At 43.7% G+C, this 22,663-nt stretch overlaps 1 protein-coding gene across 4 annotated transcripts in view; it reads right to left on the bottom strand.

Annotated features, from left to right (window-relative positions):
* The window catches only part of ATP8A2 (ATPase phospholipid transporting 8A2), a 481,981-nt gene that overhangs the window by 430,105 nt on the left and 29,213 nt on the right, over positions 1-22,663 (bottom strand). The window contains exon 1 of one of the 4 annotated variants that reach the window (XM_025262845.3): positions 16,596-16,743. The exons of 2 other annotated variants lie outside the window; for them this stretch is intronic. The gene's annotated coding sequence lies outside the window, so the exon portion shown is untranslated. Of the gene's footprint in view, positions 1-7,515; positions 7,861-16,595; positions 16,744-22,663 lie in introns of those variants that run through there. One more of the 4 variants, XM_025262846.3, reaches the window with a different exon arrangement.

The following is a 22,663-nucleotide window of genomic DNA, read 5'->3' as shown; positions in this document are numbered from 1 at the left end:
ACTGTAGCCCACCAGACTCCTCTGTCCCTGGAATTCTCCTGGCAAGAATACTGGAGTGGGTTGCCATTCCCTCCTCCAGGAGGGATCTTCCCAACCCAGGGATGGAAATTGAGTCTCCTATGTTTCCTGCATTGCAGGCGGATTCTTTACCCACTGAACCACCTGGGAAGCCCCTAAGTAACTTTCAATTTGAAAGACAAATTTGCATTCTGTTTTGAATTTTACCATCATCCTCTAAGAATAACTTTAAGACAGTTTTGAAACAAAATGATATTAATAGTTTCAAAGTCAAAAGTCAGTGCTCTAAACTTAATTATGTTTTATGTGAAAGTCATTCAGTTTGTGACTGACTCTTTGTGAACCCATGGACTGTAGCCCACCAGGCTCCTCTGTCCATGGAATTCTCCAGGCAAGAATACTGGAGTGGCCATTCCCTTCTCCAGGGGATCTTCCTAACCCAGGGATTGAACCCAGGTCTCCTGCATTACAGGCAGATTCTTTACCCTCTGAGCCACCAGGCAAGTTCAATTATGTTTTATAGCAAGATAAAAATTATTAAAGCCAATCCCTCCAAAAGAGTTCCTTGAGGGATACATAAGATGTAACCACCTGAAATGCACAGCTTATCATCAGCAGTGCCTCACTCTAGTTCAAGTGTTGAAAAGTGAAAGTCTTAGTCACTCAGTCAAGTCTGACTCTTTGGACCCCAAGAACTATAGCGCACCAGGCTCCTCTGTCCATGGAATTCTCCAGGCAAGAATACTGGAGTGAATAGCCATTCCCTTCTCCAGGGGACCTTCCCAACCCAGGGATCAAACCCAGATCTTCTGCATTGCAGGCAGATTCTTTACCATCTGAGCCACCAGGGTAACATGGTTCCCAATTCAGTTCTCTCCTATCCTGTTGCTACAGGTGACAGCTGTCAAGCACCCACTCCCTAAGGGTGAAATTGTAGCCTCACCATAAATACAAAGCTGCTGAAGCCTGTGGCAAGCTTCCCACCTGAGCCGACACTATTAATGCAATGATCTCATCACAGCCAGACACCAGATGTTACAAGGCACTCAAGTCTGTCTAACCCAACGTCATAATCCTACCTCCAGGCCTCATAACAAATCTCTTAATCTCCCTGACCCCAAACACTGATAGGCCCTCCCGAGAGGTGTTAGAGTTAACAAAGACAAATTTTACAAGCACAGAGCTTTTTTATTAATGATTCCATGAACCCCTATGTCTGTAATTGTCAAATAAAAGAGTTTCAACACCATAAGAGGAGAAGGAAATGGCAACCCACTCCAGTATTCTTGCATGAATACTGAATGTTCAGAATCCCATGAACAGAGGAGCCTGGTGGGCTATCTGACCTGACAAAGTCAGACACAACTGAGTGACTAAGCACAGCACCATAAGAACACTTAAGTGTCTAAATATCAGCTACTAGAATTCCTTAACACATGCATCACTCTCTTTGTGTCAAGACTCATTTCTCCCAAGAACCTCTCTTGTTTACTTACTTTATATTCCAGGCAGGAATTCCTCTCCCCCATCCAAGGGTGAGTTTCAGATGACAAGGGGATCCCGTGTCTACTAGTCCTTCCGACCATATTGCTCCTGTACCTTTTAACTCTAAATTAAGTCCCATATTTCCCTTGCACATAAAAGCAGTTCACTTGTATATTGCACTATCTGACCTGATAAACTCTTTTCCTACGGTGGAGTCATAGTTCATCCTGGAAAATATTTTCCAGGTTTAAGGTGGCCCTCAAATTTGTATCATGGTGACACAATGCATCACAGAAAAAGTAAAAAAAAAAAAAAACAAACCCTTTCATTACCCGAATCTCCTGGTATAAACCTCCTGGCTAGAGGACTGGTAAGCACAGTCATGAATTATCCAAAGACCAAAGACTATTCCATTATAGCAATACCCATTGTAAGTGTCTTACAATGCGTATTGAGGCAATAAGGAAGAACCTGGGTATGCTATTACAAGTTAATCACTACAGGGGTGTTGCCTATAAGTTTAAATTGCACACAATGGCCCATCTCTGGGAACCCTGCCTCCCATGTAATGAGCAGTTAGCTACAATACCTTTGTTTAGCTTGCAGGAAACATCCTGTGAAGGGCTGCAGGGAGGAAGAAATTAACACATCCATTCACTCTGAGACTGACCCAGAAACAAGACTTTCCCCTTTCCCCTTTTAGTATAAAAGAAGCCAGACAACATTCAGATGACAAAGCCTAGAATAAATACATATTACCAGAAGCCAGAGAAAACATAGTACAAATTGAGGAACAAAGAAATATCTCAAACGTCTCATCAGAAACTATGCAAGTCTAAAAGGAAATGGAAAAATATCTTCAAAGAGTATACCAAGTAATAATGTCTTTCAAAAATGAAGGAGAACTCAAGACTTCATTTTTTAAGAAAAGCAAAAGGCAACAGAATTTATGAACTACAAGAAAAGTTACAGGGAGATTTTTAGGCTGAAGGAAAAGAATATAGATAGAAACTTAGATCACACACAAACACAGACACAGACACACACACACACAAAGGGATGCCTAAAACTGGAAATACATTAGGTAAGTGGGACATTTCTGTACAAATTTTTAATAGATAATATAAAAGTGTGTTGTGCAAATTATACTTGGAACTAAACTAATTTCCTAAAGGAAATCAATCCTGGATATTCATTAGAAGGACTGATGCTGAAGCTCCAATACTTTGGCCACCTGATGAGAAGAGCCGACTTACTAGAAAAGCCCCTGATGCTGGGAAAGGTTGAGCAGAAGGAGAAGAGGACAACAGAGGACAAGATGGTTGGATGGCATCATTAACTCGATGGACATGAGTTTGAGCAAGCTCCGGGAGATGGTGAAGGACAGAGAAAACTGGCGTGTTGTGTAGTCCACGGGGTCGCAAAGAGTCGGACTTGACTGAGCGACTGAACAACTGCTGTAGCCACGCGTTCCGGGGAAAAAAACTCCCTCAGAAGGACAATGCAGATAGTGGAGTGCAGTTCATTACACCAGTGGGCCCAAGAGGGCTAAGTCTCCTCTTAGCCAAGGACCCCGACCAGTCTTGTGAAAACCTTATATACCCTAAGTGTAGGTACCCAAACCCACCTCCCCAAATTCCCTGAAACGAGTCTGAACAAAGGAAAAAAGAAAGATACGATCAAAGTTAACCCGTGTTTCATATGCCTTAAGCTTAGGTAGTTCAGTTCAGTTCAATTCAGTTCAGTCGCTCAGTCATGTCCGACTCTTTGCGACCCCATGAATCACAGCACGTAGTTAACAGTGGACAATTATCCATAGGCCTGTGGTCATCCCCAGTAAGCATAATAGAATGCATGACTACTCAGTTACACAGATAATTAGGGTATTCTTTTAGGCGATGGAGAGCCCTGGGGCTCTTCTTTCCAGGGGCCTGATTTTCCAGTTGGTATGTCGTTTCCATAGATACTGGGCACATAGCTCAAAGTCCACAGACCAGCCCAAGATGGAGTCCTGCTTTTAAGATAGAGCCTGTTTTGTTTCCTCCTTCACAACAACAAACTGAATAGTGCAAAGGATAGAAGGGGAGTAAATAAAAGATACCATATTAAGGTTCTTACATTACACATAAAATACTTTGTTATTTGATGGTTCAGTTCAGTTCAGTCGCTCAGTCATGTCCGACTCTTTGTGACCCCATGAATCACAGCACGCCAGGCCTCCCTGTCTATCACCAACTCTTGGAGTTCACCCAGACTCACGTCCATCGAGTCAGTGATGCCATCCAGCCATCTCATCCTCTGTCGTCCCCTTCTCCTCCTGACCCCAATCCCTCCCAGCATCAGGGTCTTTTCCAATGAGTCAACTCTTCACATCAGGTGGCCAAAGTACTGGAGTTTCAGCTTTAGCATCATTCCTTCCAAAGAAATCCCAGGGCTGATCTCCTTCAGAATGGACTGGCTGGATCTCCTTGCAGTCCAAGGGCCTCTCAAGAGTCTTCTCCAACACCACAGTTCAAAAGCATCAATTCTTCGGCGCTCAGCCTTCTTCACAGTCCAACTCTCACATCCATACATGACCACTGGAAAAACCATAGCCTTGACTAGAGCTTTTCAATATGCTATCTAGGTTGGTCATAACTTTCCTTCCAAGGAGTAAGCGTCTTTTAATTTCATGGCTGCAGTCACCATCTGCAGTGATTTTGGAGCCCAGAAAAATAAAGTCTGACACTGTTTCCACTGTTTCCCCATCTATTGCCCATGAAGTGATGGGACCAGATGCCATGATCTTCGTTTTCTGAATGTTGAGCTTTAAGCCAACTTTTTCACTCTCCTCTTTCACTTTCATCAAGAGGCTTTGTAGTTCCTCTACACTTTCTGCCATAAGAGTGGTGTCATCTGCATATCTGAAGTTATGGATATTTCTCCCGGCAATCTTGATTCCAGCTTGTGTTTCTTCCAGTCCAGCGTTTCTCATGATGTACTCTGCGTATAAGTTAAATAAGCAGGGTGACAACATACAGCCTTGACGTACTCCTTTTCCTATTTGGAACCAGTCTGTTGTTCCATATCCAGTTCTAACTGTTGCTTCCTGACCTGCATACAAATTTCTCAAGAGGCAGGTCATGTGGTCTGGTATTCCCATCTCTTTCAGAATAAGTGACAAATGAAAAGATGTATATAGGAAATCCTGGAACAACCATCAAAAAATATCTAAAATACACAATTAATATTTTTTAAGTGATAAAAGAGGAAAGTAAGGAACAAAGAAGGGATTGGACAAATAAAAACAAAGACAATTTAAACCCAACCACATTGATAACTATGTTAATTATAAATAGTCCAAGTACTCTATTCAACTTTCATACTGAATTAAAAAGATCGAACTATAGTCAGTCTATAAGAAATCCATCTTAAATATAAAACAGATAGGATAAATGAAAAGAGATGCCAAGGAGGATACCAAAAGGAGGCTGGAGTTTAACAGCACTGAAGGAGGAAACAGAACAGGCTCTATCTTGAAAGCAGGATTCCATCTTGGGCCAGACTGTGGACTTTGAGCTATATGCCCAGTATCTATGGAAACAACATACCAACTGGAAAACCGGGCCCCCGGAAGGAAGAGCCCCAGGGCTCTCCATCACCTAAAAGAATACCCTAATTATCTGTGTAACCGAATAGTCATACATTCTATTGTGCTTATTGGGGTATGACCACAAACCTATTGATAATTGTCCACTGTTAACTACCTAGGTTTAAGGCATATGAATCACGGGTTAACTTTGATTTTATCTTTCTTTTTCCTTTGTTCAGACTCCTTTCAGGGAATTTGGGGAGGTGGGTTTAGGTACCTATATAGTGAAGTGAAAGTAAAGTCGTTCAGTCGTGTCCGACTCTTTGCGACCCCGTGGACTGTAGCCTACCACACTCCTCCGTCAGTGGGATTTTCCAAGCAAGAGTACTGGAGTGGGGTGCCATTTCCTTTTCCAGGGCATCTTCCCAACCCAGAGATTGAAAACCGCACTGGGGAGAAGTCTCCTGCATTGGCATGTTGAGTCTATGGCAGATTAAATCTTTGGCAGGTTAAGTCTTTACCACTGAGCTATCTGGGAAGCCCATGGATATCTGTAACTAGGAAAATAGTGCCTCAGCCATTTCTTTCAAAAACTAGTAATAAATCCACCATATGACCCAGCAATCTCACTACTAGGCATATGCTCTGAGAAAACCATAATTCAAAAAGACACCTGTACCCCAGTGTTCACTGCAGCATTATTTACAGTAGCCAGGACACAGAAGCAACCTAGGTATCCATCAACAGATGAAAGGATAAAAAAGATGTGGCACAAATATACAATGGAATATTACTCAGCCATAAAAAGGAACAGATATGAGTCAGTTCTAGTGAGGTGGATGAACCCTGAGTCTGCTATACAGAGTGAAGTCAGAAAGAGAAATACAAATGTTATTTATTAATGCATATATGTGGATTTAGAAAGTGGTACTGATGAATCTGTTTGCAGGGCATGAACAGAGATGCAGACACAGGGAACAGACTTGTGGACACAGAGTGGGAAGGAGAGGGTGGGATAAATTGGGAGAGAAGCACTGATCTCCATACACATCCATGTGTAAAACCGATAGCTAGTGGGAAGTTGCTGGATAACACAGGAAGCTCAACCCGGTGCTCTGTGACAACCTAGAGGGGTGGGATGGCGTCGGGGGGTGGGAGGCTTAAGAGGGAGGGAATCTGCGTACGCTTATGGCTGACTCACATTATTGCATGGCAGAATCTAACACAACATTGTAAAGCAATAATCCTCCAATATAAACTTTTTTTTTGAAAAAGGATCTCTGCTTAGTAACCCAGGACACTGAGAGATGCACCAATCTGCGCCCCTGAGAGTGGTGGACTGGACCTCAGAAGAGGCCACGGGGCACGGGGACTGGACATGGGGCCAGCGGGGGCAGAGGAGACTGTCCACCTGGCAGCAGATGAGCACAACCGCTGGCAGAGGCGGCGGAGGGTGGAGGTGGTGAGTGGGGTCTGCCAGGACCGGCTGCTCTCTGAGGACGGGCCACAGCAACCAGGGGAGGGAAAGGGACGGGAGGTGGGGGACTGGATGAAGAACCCTGGAGGAGAATGTCCCCTGCTGTCTGTCCCGGGAGGCAAGAGCACCACCACTGACCTCTGGGATCCCCCCGCCAGTCGAGGATCCCCTTAACAGGTATGGGCGCACCCAAGGGCACAGACACATCTCACCCCACTCTGCCCCCACCCTTTGTTTCTCTGTGTCTGTTCTTAATATGCCCACTCTCAACCTTACTGGGGAGTCAGCTCAGAGAAACCAAAAACTTGTGCTGTACCACCACCTCCTGGAAAACAAGGAGACTCCTAACTAGCAAACTGTTGAACTATTAGAATCAAAGTAAGTGAAGAATAGTCTAAATTAGGAAGGTGTCCAAGACGTCAAGTGCGGCAGCAGGGGCACTTTCCACCGGGCACTATGAAAAATCATGGTAATATAGCATCACAAAAAAAGAAAATGACAATTTTCCAGCAACTAAACCCAAAGACATGGAATGTTGCGATCTAACTGAAAGAATTCACAACAGCTGTTAGGAAGAAATTCAATGAGCTACAGGAAAATTCAGAAATGCAGTTCAGTGAGCTCAAGAATAAAGTTAACAAGGAGTTCAATACTGACCAATGAAACAGAATAGGAAGCCCTGAATTAAATCACAGCATTTACAGTCAACTAACGTTCAACAAGGGAGCCAAGAATACCCAATGGGGAAAAGACAGTCTCTGCAACCAAAGGTGCTGGGAAAATTAGAGAGACACAAGCAGAACAATGAAACCGATAGAACCTGGCTGGTCCCCTACTGTGGACCAGGAGCCCTTCCAGAGAGCTACAGCAAAAACAAAACAGGCAGAAGGGTCTGCCCTCACTGTAAGGCACAGATCGGGCGGAGGCAGAAAGAGGAAAGATGACCTCAACAGACATAGGTTACCTTTATTCAGGCAAGCAGGGGCGACAGTCAGCCTAACGACCAGGCTGAGCGCGGAGAGGGATCAGGGAGGCTCCATATTTGTAGGGAGGCTTGTGGAAGCGATAAGGGAAATGTTAATCAGGCAGGATGTTTTGGGTATTTTTTAGTTGAGATGGCATTTGTAGTTGGGCAGGGGGTGATAAGTCTTCTGGGCAGGTGTAGGGGGTGGAAGGTTTCTGAACAGCGGGTGATAAGTCCCAGATAGACGCAACCGGCCTGGAGCATCAGGGCGGGACCTAAAGTTCTGTTTTGTTTTCTCCGGAGTTAGATGACTCAGCAAGGACCTTTGAGACTGTTGTTTTCTTTTCTAGGCCCAAAAGACTCCTTCACTCACAATCTGGGGTAGGGGAGAGACAATAAATGAGTTATATAGTATTTTATAGGGAGAAATGTCAAATAGCAAAAAAATTTCAGTGAGTGAGGATGGAGAATGGGATGGGGAGGGAGTCTGCGTTACCATTCCAGCATTGACCCCATAAACTACTGGCTAAATCGAGTCATGATGGATACACACAATTTCATGTATTTTTTTTTAACTGTGGTAAAAATGGTTAAGAAATGTGTGCTTTAAGCATACAGGAAGTGTTAAGTACATTCACATAGTTGTGTAGCCAACCTCCAGAACTCTTTCTCTTGCAAAACTGAAACTCTGTTCCCATCAAACACTGACTCCCTACCTCCCTACCCCCAGGCTCCTGGCAACCACCGTTGTCCTCAGTCTCTATGAGAGTAAGCCCTCTACAGCCCTCTACAGCCGTACCACCCTGAACTTGCTTCATCTCTTCCATGAGAGCAGTAGGTTTCATTTGTTACATGTAGTAATACAACCAGGAAAAAACTTCTAGTTTTGTGTGACGGATGTCAGTAAGATTCACTGTGGTGATCTGTTTGCTGCTGCTGCTGCTGCTAAGTTGCTTCAGTCGTGACCGACTCTGTGAGACCCCATAGATGGCAGCCCACTAGGCTCTCCCGTCCCCGGGATTCTCCAGGTAAGAACACTGGAGTGGCTTGCCATTTCCCTCTCCAATGCATGAAAGTGAAAAGTGAAAGTGAAGTTGCTCAGTCATGTCCGACTCCCAGAGACCCATGGACTGCAGCCTACCAGGCTCCTCCATCCATGGGATTTTCCAGGCAAGAGCACAGTTAGCTGCATACAAATATCTAATCATTATGTTGTATACCCAAAACTACCATGTTATATAGGTCAATAATTTCAATTTTTAAAAGTCCAGTCTAATTACTGAAAAACATATATATGCAAAGCATGGAATTTTAGTGTTGGGTGTTTACCATAGCAGTTTTCTTGGTCATCCAATAATACTTAAAGTATATCTGAAAGAATAATTTGCATCAGGTTGCAAAAACCTGAGTCCCAAGTTATAGTTAGGATGGAGAAAAAATGAATGAGCAGATAGGCAAGGACAGCAGACCGAATGAGGAGGAGGAGAGAGTTCCTAGACTACTTCATGGTACCTGGTGCAGCAACACCTCATCACACACGTCTGGCATAAATGACTGGAACTTCTGGACTCAAGGTCCTGATACTGTTGTTCTAATTGTACAGCAGGGATCAAAACATTAGATTGCCAAAATCACTGTATCTTAAAAAAAAAAAAAATCACTGTATCTTGACAAACAGCTTTAGAGTCTGTTCAGCTACAGTTTAACAGCTGTAATTATTACCAATTAAAAGAAGTTGCCCAGAAACTTAGAGTTCAACTCACGTTCTTTGGATTTTTATACTTCAGCAGTCATTCCATCACTGTTGCCAAAGCAAATTAAATACCTAACAATAACTCACCATGATATTTAAACTAAAAGAAATAGCAAAAAAAAAAAAAAGATTTGTAATGCTCAACATTAAAATTACTTCCTCTCCTGCCAATCAGAAGCATAAAGTTTCGAGCTTATAATATTTCTTTCACCTGCTGAGGGGTAAAGAAACCTATTCCAAGGCCACAGAATATTGTTAGATCATTTTCACATGTAACCTCTGTCCTATGTACTATCTAAATCAAGGTTTCGTCTAAATATTTGCATTACAAAAAAGCTATTTCAAGGCTCTCAACAAATATTTTTAAAATATTTGGTTAACATTTGCAAAAATAAATAGAATCCCCTATGTCATCATCAAGGCTGTTTCAGCTTCATTTTAAGCTAAATGACACATGCTCAGTACTGAGAAGGCGTAAGAATGAAGAATTGCTGACTACAGACTAACCGTCTACTCAAAACCTTGCTGCTCCTCAGAGGGACCCCATGAGCCACTCCTGTGTGGGCTACATCTCTGCTCAACAGCTGCAGATGTGTTCATTACCTATAGAGCAGTATCTTCTCCAGCTGTGGGCCAGAGGCATGGCGCTCCGTCCCCTACACAGACACATGGAGACTAAGGCGACGGTAACCGCTGATGGGTCTCTGAGTATTAGGAGAGCTCAGAGCTGATCTCACGATAAGCTGGGAGAATTGTGTTACGTCCTGAAACTGTCCTGCTCTAGTTCACCTGGCAGGAAACACAACTCTCGAGCACAAGAAACTCACAGTGGGTAGTAGAGTGTCATGTGGAATTGAGGAGCGGGGGAATTTTTTATTAAAAAAAAAAAACCCTTTTACCTACTAAATTAGAGAAGGGGAAAAAAAGGGAGGGAAGAATACTACTCAGTGCTATTTCCTGCTGCTACAGTAAACCCTCTAAAGTCTTCCTGGCTGTACTTCCCAGTCACATCTGAAGATTGATTGTAGAGTCTGTGATCGAGTCACGGGGAGAGCCACGCCAAGACCCAGGCTGTCCTGGCCACCCTGGAGCACCTCCCAGCTAACTGATCTTCCTGCAAAATTCAGGCGAGTACCTTGTACATCATTTAAAAGGACGGTGCAAACGGGTGACACATACAACCGCGGTTTCTCCCTGGCTAACCTCCTCCCGTAAAATGGCTCCTGGAGGCTGTGGAGAAAAGGGACTCACCTACACTGTTGGTGGGCATGTAAACGGGTGCAGCCACCATGGAGGGTCTTTAAAAATTACAAATAGAAGTACCATCAATTCCACTTTTGGGCATATATTCAGACAAAACTATAATCCCAAAAGATACCTCACCTCCATGTTCACAGCAGCACTATTTGCAACAGCCAGGATATGGAGACAACGTAAATGCCCATCAACAGACGAACAGATAAACATGTGGCACATAGACACAACGGAATATGGTCAGCCGTGGAAAAGAATGAAACAGGGCCACTGGCAGCAACGTGGATATACCTAGAGAGTGTCATTTTAAGTCAGGAAAAGATAAATATCTCATGATGTCACATCTAAAATAGGACACGATTGAACTTATCTATGAAGCAGAAACAGACTCAGGATACGATTGAACTTATCTATGAAGCAGAAACAGACTCACAGAGAACAGAGAACTCTCCTTCCAAGGGGGAGGAGAGTTTATGGAGGGAAGTATTGGGATTTGGGGGGTTAGCAGATGCAAACTATTATACACAGGAGGGACAAACAACAAGGTCCTACTGTAGAGCACAGGGAATTACATTCAATCAGATCAGATCAGTCGCTCAGTTGTGTCCGACTCTTTGCGACCCCATGAATCGCAGCACGCCAGGCCTCCCTGTCCATCACCAACTCCCGGAGTTCACTCAGACTCACGTCCATCGAGTCAGTGATGCCATCCAGCCGTCTCATCCTCTGTCGTCCCCTTCTCCTCCTGCCCCCAATCCCTCCCAGCATCAGAGTCTTTTCCAATGAGTCAACTCTTCGCATGAGGTGGCCAAAGTACTGGAGTTTCATTCAATACTCGGTGATAAATCATAATGGAAAAGAATATTAAAAGAATATATATATATGTATAACTGAATCAGTTAGCTATGCAGCAGAAATTAAAACTCTGCAAATCAATTAAATTTCAATTAAAAATAAATAAGATGACTCTTGGATTTTAATCCTCCTGCTCCATAGATAGCAAAGATCTCTCAGCATGATGGCTTTTGGCTGACATCTAGAAAATAGATAGAAGACCTCAAACTCCACATACTGAATAAAACCATACATGGGATATGTCCTAGTTAAAACCCAAAATCAGTAGAGGGAGTTAGAATCCTGTGACATTTTTAAAGCCCGTCATGCATCAAGGATGTGCAGAGGCAGCAGCAAACATTATCCCTGAAAGTGACAGCACAAATCAGAGGCTCTTTCTTAAGCCAAGTGGCCAGACTGAGTCTGGAGCTCCTCACAAAGACACCGGGGACACCCACAGGAGAGCCAGCAGAGTTGTCTCCTGTAACTTCTGTCCTGAAGCATCTCCCACCTCCCGGGAAGAGGTAGCCCCAGCTCCCTGGTAGGGAGACCCTGAGGCAGCTCCAGGTACATCTAATAGGGACCATTTGCAAGAACTGCCCCAGGACTGTCCCTGCCCAGCCCCGGCACATGGTGGGCACCAGGAGGGCTGCAGGCAGGCACATCATTCCACCTTCTTCAAGGATGCTGTGGAGGTTGTGGTCCCTGATCACAGCGCCAGTTGGCATCCCACGAGAGAAAACCCATTCTCACCTCAGTATCAGAAACAGCTCGGTGGCCCCAGGGCAGAGTCTCTACACAACTGGACACTAATTCTCAGGACACATCACAATTCCTTTCTGCTTTTGCTGATTAAAGGCTGAGCCAAGTGTTCTTTCTCTGACCTCTGGTTTTCTTACTTCTAACCTCTGTTTTTTCTTATTGCCTATTTTCTCCCTTCTTTTAAATTGAGACACACCATGCCATATTGATGTGTGGATAAACTATGCTTCCATAAAAGAACTACAGTGAAATAAATAATTTGTCACACAGAAACAAAATCTCAGCATAAACAAGGCTGAATTTGCTACCAAATTTTAAAGTTTAAAGTTTAAAGCTCTTTCAGTTTAAAGCTGAGAGAGACTGTGTTTCCTAATTCATCACCTTTTTTGTAGAAAGTGAAACTCTTTCTAAAGAAATCATCCCCCAAAGTTGATAACAGTTAAAAGCTCTTACTGAAAACACAAGCTTTTTAGAGGTAGGAGTCTTCCTTAAATACTTATGGGACGGGACTTTTCTAGGTTACAAATCTCCCACCCAGAACTTCTCTCACTTCTCATCTGCTTTCAAGGTTTAATTATCCTAGTTTAAAAATCCACTAAGGATCACAGAATGCCTCAGAGTCACTCACTGATTTAAGATTTTCAGATTGTGACTCTGAAAAAATACAAATACAGCAAACCAGTGAAAGCAAAGAATTAAAACTCATTATTTCTTGTTAAGAGGACAGACACCAAAATGTTAGTAGTAGTTATCTTCTTTGGGCTTTAAGAACATAGATGACTTTTTTCCTTCTTTATTTCTGTTTCTGCTCTCATATTTTCAAAAATGCAAACATTTTATGATTCGAAGAAATAGGAAGGGTAGTTTACTATTCTTTTTAATGCCTTATTAATGTTGGATTAATAAATTACCATTATCTTAAGAAATATTGTATGATATCACTTATTGGCTTCTAAAAAATACAGCAAACTAGTGACTATAACAAGAAAGAGAACAAACTCATGGTTACCAGAGGAGAGAGGGAAGGGGAAAGGGCAATTTAGAGGTTGGGTGTATGAGCTACAGATTTATGTATCAAATAAGCTACAAGGACATATTCTACAAGGAATATAGCCAGTATTTTATAATAACTATAAATGGATTGAGGGCTTCCCTGGTAGCTCAGTTGGTAAAGAATCTACCTGCAACGCAGGAGACCCCAGTTGGATTCCTGGATCAGGAAGTTTACCTGGAGAACGGATAGGCTATCCGATCCAGTATTCTTAACTGTAGAATCCCATGGGAAGAGGAGCCCAGCAGGCTACAGTCCCTGGGGTGACAAAGAGTAGGACACAACTGAGCTACTAAGCACATAAATAAAGTGTAACCTTTAAAAATTGTGAATCACTATTGTTCACATGTAACTTATATAATATTGTACATCAACTACACTTCAATTTAAGAAACCACCATGAGGTATTACCTCACATCTGTTAGAATGGCTATTATCTAAAAAGCTGGAACAGAGCTTCCTGCTGGCTCAGAAGGTAAAGAATCCACCTGCAGTGCAGGAGACCTGGGCTCAATCCCATCCTTGGATCGGGAAGATCCCCTGGAGAAGAGAATGGTTATCCACTCCAGTATTCTTGCCTGGAGAATTACATGGACAGAGGAGCCTGGTGGGCCACAGTCCATGGGGTGGAAAAGAGTTGGACATGACTAAGCAACTAACATTTTCACTGGAAATAACGAGTGTTGGCAAGGGTGTGGAGAATAGGGAACCCTCTTGCATTGTTGATGGGAATGTAAATTGGTGCAACCACAATGGAGAACAGCATAGAGATTCCTTAAAAAATTAAAAATAGAGCTACCATATGACCCAGCAATTCCACAAGTAGGCATATACCTTAAGAAAGCCATAATTCAAAAAGACACACATACCCCAGTGTTCACTGCAGCACTATTTACAATACCTAGGACATGGAAGCAACCTAAGTGCCCACAGACAGATGAATGGATAAGTAAGATCTGTACATTGAAGAAGTAATATACAATGGAATATTACTCGGCCATCAAAAGGAGTGAAATTGGGTCATTTGTAGTGATGTGGATGGACCTAGAGTCTGTCATACAGAGTGAAGTAAATCAGAAAGAGAAAAATAAGCATCATATATCAACACATATACATGTGTGCATGCATGCTCAGTCATGTCCAACTCTTTGAGACCCCATGGACTCTAGCCTGCAAGGTTCCTCTGTTCATGGAATTTTCCAGGCAAGAATACTGGAATGGGTTGCCATTTCCTTCTCCAGGAGATCTTTCCACCCCAGGGATCAAACCCAAGTCTCCTGCATCTTCTGCATCAGCAGGTGGATTCTTTACCACTGTACCACCTGGGAAGGCCCCAGCACATATATATGGAATCTAGAGAAATGGTAGAGATTAACCCATTTGCAGGCCAGGAACAGAGACACAGACAGAATGGACCCGTGGACATGGCAGGTGGTGGGGAAGGAGAGGGCTAGATAAACTGGGGGAGTAGGATTGACATATATACATTACCATGTGTAAACAGATATCCAGTAGGAAGCTGCTGTCTAGCACAAGGAGTTCACCTTGGTGCTCTGTAGTGACCTAGAGATGGGGAGGTGGGAGGGAGACTCAAGAGGGAAGGCAAATATGTATACACATACCTGATTCTTTACCATCTGAACCACCAGGGAAGCTCTGGAAAAGACCCTGAAGCTGGGAAAGATTGAGGGCAGGAGAAGAAAAGGGCGACAGAGGATAAGATGATTGGATGGCATCACCGATTTAATGGACACGAACTTGGGCAAACGCTGGGAGACAGTGAGGGACAGGGAAGCCTGGTGTGCTACAGTCCATGGGGTCTCAAAGGGTTGGACACAACTGAGCAAATGAACAACAACAAATGATTCACGTTGTACAGCAGACACACAATGTTATAAAGCCTTTATATTCCAATAATAAAATAAAATTTTAAAAAGAAACTATACTAAGTCAAAGAAGCTAGGTGCAAAAAGCCCCATATCCTAGGACTTACAAGAAATGTCCCAACCAGGCAAATCCATGGAGACAAAGCAGGTAAGTGACTGCTAGGGGCTCAGAGGAGGGGCTGCTAAGGGGTACAAGGTTATTTTGCAGCTGATGGAAATGTTCTGGAATTAGATTGGTGATGGTCATTGGACTCTGAATGTAATAAAACCCCAGTGAATTGTACACTTTAAAAAGGTACATTTAATGCATGTGATTAAAATAAAAAGTAAAAACCATGCACTTTTCTATAAGTAATAATTTAATGAAAAGTCAAACTTGTATAAAAATGCTACAAGCATTTTTTTCTCAGAAGCATCTTCTATTAAATTAGAAGCAATCAAGCTAAAGCTTAACTGAATCTCGGATAATCTCAGGTTGTCTTCTAGAGCTCGGGGGTGGTGGGGGTGGGGGGTGGGGGTGGGGATCAATTCCCATTTTGTTGTGACTGCATGAGGCTTCTTCCCAAAATAAAGGTTGCATTAGAACACGTCAATTAACATTTGTTTTAGAGAAAGCATATAAAATGAATGTCGTTGAGGTCTTTTGGCCCACTCAAAGGCTTTATCATCAAAATAGGAGATTATAGATTATATATAGGAAATACAGACATTTATATCATGTAACTAATATGATAAGTGTTATGTGTTGTGTATTGTATGTAATACACACACAATGAATGTCTACTTTGTAAGATACATCTTAGGAAGGAAGACCCACTTAAGCTGGGAGAGGCACTGATCATCAGCTCCCTCCTCCATCTCACAAGCCAGAAGAGGATGCTGCCTTGTCTTTCCTGAGATCAGAAGTCAAGGTTGCAGTCCTGCACCTGTTTTTAATCCCCTCCCAGTAATTGCTCAGTACCACTGTTTTAGGAAGGACACTACGTGATACAGAAAAATGGTGATACATTGACAAAGAGCGAAAAAAAAAAGAGATTCAAATACCCTCCAAGGGACTTCAGCTGTCTTTGTCAGCCCTGCCAGGCCGCACAGTTCAGCAGTAAACACACACCCAACCTTCATCTCGGATTTCCACGGCACCAGAGCCGGCGCATGGTGACAGACCGAACTCTATTTTTGTTTTCCTTGCCCTGCTGTGTACTGCCAGTTCTGTGCAGGCAAAAAAGTGACCATTCCTTGTGTCATTTTCAGGTGGCCATACAGTTTACTCCTCTTTTAAAAAGAGAAGAGAAACTGTAAGTTATGGAGAAACCGGTTAACAAACATAAGAATAGTCACTATGCTCCCCCACACAAACTGGGGAACACAACTCTGGAGGAACCCTACAAACAAAATGCGCTGACAAGCAAGTGCCCGGGAACCACTGCAACCCCAGCCCATTAAGAGAATGATCCCTGGGAAGTTCAACCTGACCTGTGCGTTTTATGCCAATGAAAGTGATCAATAAACAATCCGCAATAGGAACAGAAAATGGTCTTACTCAAACCAAACTGAAGACGAGCCCGCAAGTCTGATGCCCAGATGACTCTGAGAAATTGCTCCAGAGAAGCAGGGTTTTCAGCACAGCTTTATTTCTTATCAGAAACAAGTCAGAGAAACAATTTAAAAAAAAAAAATCAGCATGAGCACAGCAAGTCAGCAGGGCCTCTGCATCTGGGAAGGAAGGCTTATCATCAAAGGAGGACCAGGGAGGGAGGCATTTCATCTTTATTTTCATTTTTAAACACAGACATTCTTTACTTCTGGTCAATGTGCCCTTTTCTTTAGTAATTAAAGCATTTGATAGGCCACAAGCCAGTTGTTTCACTTAGCATAAAAATCAAGTTAATGTGTAAGCCAGAATGACTTCCCCAGACCTCAGTATGTGAGCATTTCTTTTATCAGTGGTCATTTCTTAAAGAACATGAGGCTTCTGTCCCTTTAGAGTTTTCTCACACTTTACACAATAGACACAATCCGAGCTATTTCGCAATTAGACCTAGAACTCGGAGCAAAGTTTTGGAAATACAGGGAAGGCACAGCTTAAACAAGATAACCCTGGAGACATTCTGTGGACCTAAGGTAAAGATAAAAGGCATTTGTACAGAGCTGGTTTTACCTATCCCAGCTAAATCTTAAAACTGAAATTCATCTTTTAACATTTGAGCTCTACTAAGATCAATGCTTCCCTTGTAGCTCAGTCGGTAAAGAATCTGCCTGCAGTGCAGGAGACCTGGGTTCGATCCCTGGGTTGGGAAGATCCCCTGGAGAACGAAATGGCAACCCATTCCAGTATCCTCGCCTGGAAAATCTCATGGACAGAGGAGCCTGGTGGACTGCAGTCCATGGGGTCGCAAAGAGTCTGGCACGACTGAGAGACTAACACTAACTAACTAATCAACGACTGTGATCATGAAAGCATGTAACTTTACAGATTCATTGTGAAGTCCATTTCAGTCATCCCATTAAGTTTTGTCTCGTACTCACAACATTGCACCTAAAGTGTGTCTAGTATTCAATGTAATGATCTTTGGTACATCCCATTTCTGAGAAAACAACTTGTAAAATGCTAACAAAAGAGACCTCCTTTCCACTGCAGCCTGGCCTTGACTCCAGCAAAACTGCCCACCCCTCTGCCCCACCCCCTCACTTTATCCTGGTCTCCGATTGCTTTATTGACTATGCCAAAGCCTTTGTCTGTGTGGACTACAACAAACTCTGGAAAATTCTTAAAGAGATGGGAATACCAGACTGCCTGACCTGTCTCTTGAGAAATCTGTATGCAGGTCAGGAAGCAACAGTTAGAACTGGACATGGAACAACAGGAAAAGGAGTACATCAAGGCTGTATATTGTCACTTTACATATTTAACTTATATGCAGAGTACATCATGAGAAATGCTGGGCTGGATGAAGCATAAGCTGGAATCAAGATTGCTGGGAGAAATATCAGTAACCTCAGATACGCAGATGACACCACCCTTATGGCAGAAAGTGAAGAACTAAAAAGCCTCTTGATGAAGGTGAAAGAGGGGAGTGAAAAAGTTGGCTTAAAACTCAACATTCAGAAAACTAAGATCATGGCATCTGGTCCCATCATTTCATAGCAAATAGATGGGGAAACAGTGGAAACAGTGACAGACTTTATTTTTTGGGCTCCAAAATCACTGCAGATGGTGACTGAAGCCATGAAATTAAAAGACGCTTACTCCTTGGAAGAAAAGTTATGACCAACCTAAACAGCATATTAAAAAGCAGAGACATTACTTTGCCAACAAAGGTCTGTCTAGTCAAAGCTATGGTTTTTCCAGTAGTCATGTATGAACATGAGAGTTGGACTGTAAAGAAAGCTGAGCACAGAAGAATTGATGCTTTTGAACTGTGGTGTTGAAGAAGACTCTTGAGAGTCCCTTGGACTGCAAGGAGATCCAACCAGTCCATCCTAAAGGAAATCAGCCCTGAATATTCATTGGAAGGACTGATGCTGAAGCTGAAACTCCAATAATTTGGCCACTTGATGCGAAGAGCTGACTCATTTGAAAAGACCCTGATACTGAGAAAGATTGAAGGCGGGAGGAGAAGGGGATGACAGAGGATGAGATGGTTGGATGGCATCACCAACTCAATGGACATGAGTTTGAGTAAACTCCGGGAGTTGGTGAAGGACAGGGAAGCCTAGCGTACTGTAGTCCATGGGGTCGCAAAGAGTTGGATACAACTGAGCAACTGAATTGAACTGAACTGATTGCCACTCACCCCAGCTGGGGTCCTGCCTGAGGCAACCCGCTTCCAGGCAATTCATCCTAAAGTGGTTCTTTCCAAAGGGTCGCAAGGATGAATCCCCTTTGGCCCTCTTCCCATCCTCCAAATGAGTCAAGTCTGGAGATGCTCTCAAGCTTCAGTCTGAATGCTGTTTCTCTGGTGGTTTTTCTGCAAACCCTTCAATAGAAAACTCCAGAATCCTGGGAGATGACTTAGTCTCTGGGCCACTGCGTGCACACACACACTCCGCGAGTTATCTCTGATGATGCTTTCTAGGACTACTCACACATCTGCATCAGTTCTTTGCTCCCATCAACTGTCAGGAGAATCCTGGCCAAGATCGCCCTTAGTCAGGATTGTTAAGAACCATAAGTGGAGAGCCAGCTACAGCTGCTGCTATCATTTATTTACATTATTTCTCATCATAGGTCCTGATTGTATTTTGCTCTTATAGAATCTCCCATTTTACGCTTATATGTCCAGTTAAATATAAGCTCCCTAAAGCAAGAGATTAAGTCTTACAATTCTCTAGAAGCTTGCAGAGGACCAATGCTTGTACTAAATACACTGTGGTTGATGGAAGAAAATGAACTTCCTGATGGTTCCCATAGACTATTGTCTCTCTGAGTCACAGCCAGTCCTGCTACAGAAACTCAGAGACCCCTGGTGAGAGGTCCCTTGGGTATCAATTAAACTTCATGGAATTTTTGTGATTTGGATGCTGTAGGGGTCCGTGTTTCCCCCTCAGCCCCACCCCATGATGGAGGAGGATAAGGTCAGTGGAGCCAGGTTACTGGCAGGGAAGGGAGGCAAGCTCACTTTTGGAGAAGGTCTGCTGCATGCCAGGCACTTTGTATGTCATTTGATTTCAACTTTACAAAATTCTGCAAGTGAAAGTCACTCAGTCGTGTCTGACCCTTTGCGACCCCATGGACTACACAGTCCATGGAATTATCCAGGCCAGAATACTGGAGTGGGTAGCCTTTTCCTTCTCCAGGGGATCTTCCCAACCCAGGAATGGAACCCCGGTCTTCTGCATTGCAGGCAGATTCTTTACCAGCTGAGCCACAAGACAAAATCCTAGCAGGGTGAATAGGGGCTTCCCAGGGACTCAGTGGTCAGGAATCTGCCTGCAATGTAGGAGCCGCAGGAGATGCAGCTTCAATCCCTGGGTCGGGAAGATCCCCTGGAATAGGAAATGGCAACCCACACCAGTATTCTTGCCTGGGAAATCCCATGGGCAGAGGAGACTGGCGGGCTACAGTCTGTGGGGTCACAAAGAGAGGGACATGACTGATGGCTAAACACACACACACTCACGCACGTACACGCACATAAAGGGTGAATACTGTTACCTCAGTTTGAATGATGAGACCACGGGGGAATCACAGAAGTTCAGCAATTTATTCAGTTCACACAAGAAGAGCTAGAAGAAGGATCTGACTCAGGATCCTTGCCCCCTTCACTCTCATATAAGGAAGGACCAAAATCAATAGCCGGGATGGAGGTGATGGCCCACATGACAATGAGGATGGGACCATACAACACACATGCTCACACGATCATGTATGAAGTGCTTTGACAGGCGTATCTGAGCCAATCCTCACACAAACCTTGTAGACAGGCACCCCGGTATTTCTGCGTGCTTCAGATGAAGGATCTACAGGTAAGAGGCTGGACCACAGCCCCGAGGGTTGCCAGCAGTTCAGTAGGATGAGAGGTCACCTCTCTAGGGTCAAAGGGCTGATGTCACTGAACACACTGTCACCTGTCCATCTCTACTTAGAACACACTGTCACCTGTCCATCTCTACTTAGAAATTTTAGTTCTGTTTCTACGGTTAATAGTGACTTGAGATCGGTTGTCCATAGATTAAGTCAAACAGCATTGGATGAGCACTCATGCTGTGTCTGGCACCCTCATCGGAGACACACTGTTTCTCAAAGTGCAGCCAATAGCCCCCTGATCAGAACAGCTATGATTCCTTGTTACGATGGAGATTCTTGGGCTCCACGCCAAAGAGCGAGTCAGAAATCTCCTCTCTAAACAGACTCCTCATTTATAGCCACTGAAGTCTGAGAATTGCTGACATGGAATCATTATACAACTGAATGACAGGACGACTGGACTATCAAACTATCAAATCTGGGTTATTGGAAGGGGTTTCTACAGTTAGTGTTGGTTGCTCAGTCGTGTCCGACTCTTTGCGATCCCATGGACTGTAGCCTGCCAGGTTCCTCTGTCCATGGGATCTTCCAGGCAAGAATACTGGAGCTGCCATTCCCTTCTCCAGAGGACCTTGTCAACCCAAGGATTGAACTCAGGTCTTCTGCTTTGCAGGCAGATTCTTTACTGTCTGAGCCTCATATCTAAATGACCTGCCTCACAGAAATGTTATGATAACCAAGAGGGATCATTTTGGTGAAAGTGCTTTGTATGCTGTGAAAGTGAAAGTGAAGTCCCTCAGTCGTGTTCGACTCTTTGTGACCCCATGGACTGTAGCCCGCCAGGCTCCTCAGTCCATGGGATTTTCCAGGCAAGAATACTGGACTGTGTTGCCATTTCCTTCTCCAGGGGATCTTCCCAACCCAGGGATCAAACCCGGGTCTCCCTCATTGCGGGCAGACGCTTTACCGTCTGAGCCACCAGGGAAGCCTGTGAAGGCAAATGCTATTACCCGGCTGTCTCAAATTCTGCCCAGAAACAAACTCGAAAGTGAGTCAATGAATAAATGAATCAACCAATGAAGAGTTATCCACTACTATACGTAAAACAGATAATAAGGACCTACCGTCTAGCACAGGGAGCCGTACTCAATACTCTGCAATGTCCTATATGGGGAAAGAATCTAAAAAGAAGTGGATATATGCATACGTATTACTGAGATGCTTTGCTGTATACCTGAAACTACTGCAACATTGTAAATCAACTATACATCGAAAAAATGTTTTTAAACAAGAGTTAAGCAGTGTCCATGAAGATCGAAACCCATGTATCTGCTGATGAATGAATTCTCGGGTGTAATACAACCATCCCATCTTATAGACAAAAAAAACTGAACTTCAGCCTAACTTGGCCAAGATTGTGGCATTAGACTGTGATGAATTCTGCCCAGACCAAGAAGGCAGGAGGACCCAGGGCCAAGCACCGGGGGCGGGGGGTACCTCACCGTGTGGTCAGGGCACAGCGTCCCAGAAGCTGGAGACCCTGTTATACCATCAGGCTAAGGATAGATGGAAATGCCACATTCAGCCTAACCTAGGGAAACCGAAATCATAACCTGCCTCCAGAAACGGCAATGAATTCTGTAAAACTGAGGACAAAACGTCCCAGGGGCAAAGATGGGGTCTTCAGACAACAGGAAAGAAATGAAGTGCTTTCACTTTGTAATTAAATTGCTGATAAATGACATCACTTAATTTGGAAACAAGTTTTCAAAACAGTCCCCCAAGGTGGCCCAAGTTTTAAGCCTGGTGACAGACCAGAGCAGGAGAGACCCCAGACCTCCCATGATGAGAAGAATCACAGGTCACAAGGACCAAGTCAAGGCCTTTGACATGTGTCTGTCTCAATACTTTCAACCCTAAAAGAAGAAGGGCTGCTGTGAGCATCTCCCGTGAATAAAAGAAAGGAGTAAAGGGATAGGAAACCATTTGGAGATTAACCTTAAATATTAATGCAGTTAGTCATTCTGCAAGAATTATGGACAGTTCGGGCTTCTCCTGGGCCATGTACGTCTTGTGATGTGACAAGCTAACCAAAGGATGGCAGGAATGGGTCCCGAGGGGGTCAGAATTGGCCCATTTGG

This window comes from Bubalus bubalis, chromosome 13, assembly GCF_019923935.1.
Source record: "Bubalus bubalis isolate 160015118507 breed Murrah chromosome 13, NDDB_SH_1, whole genome shotgun sequence".
In the NCBI taxonomy this organism is placed as follows: Eukaryota; Metazoa; Chordata; class Mammalia; order Artiodactyla; family Bovidae; genus Bubalus; species Bubalus bubalis.
The sequence above is the reverse complement of the archived record's forward strand: the minus strand, read 5'-3'. Positions and strand labels throughout refer to the sequence as shown.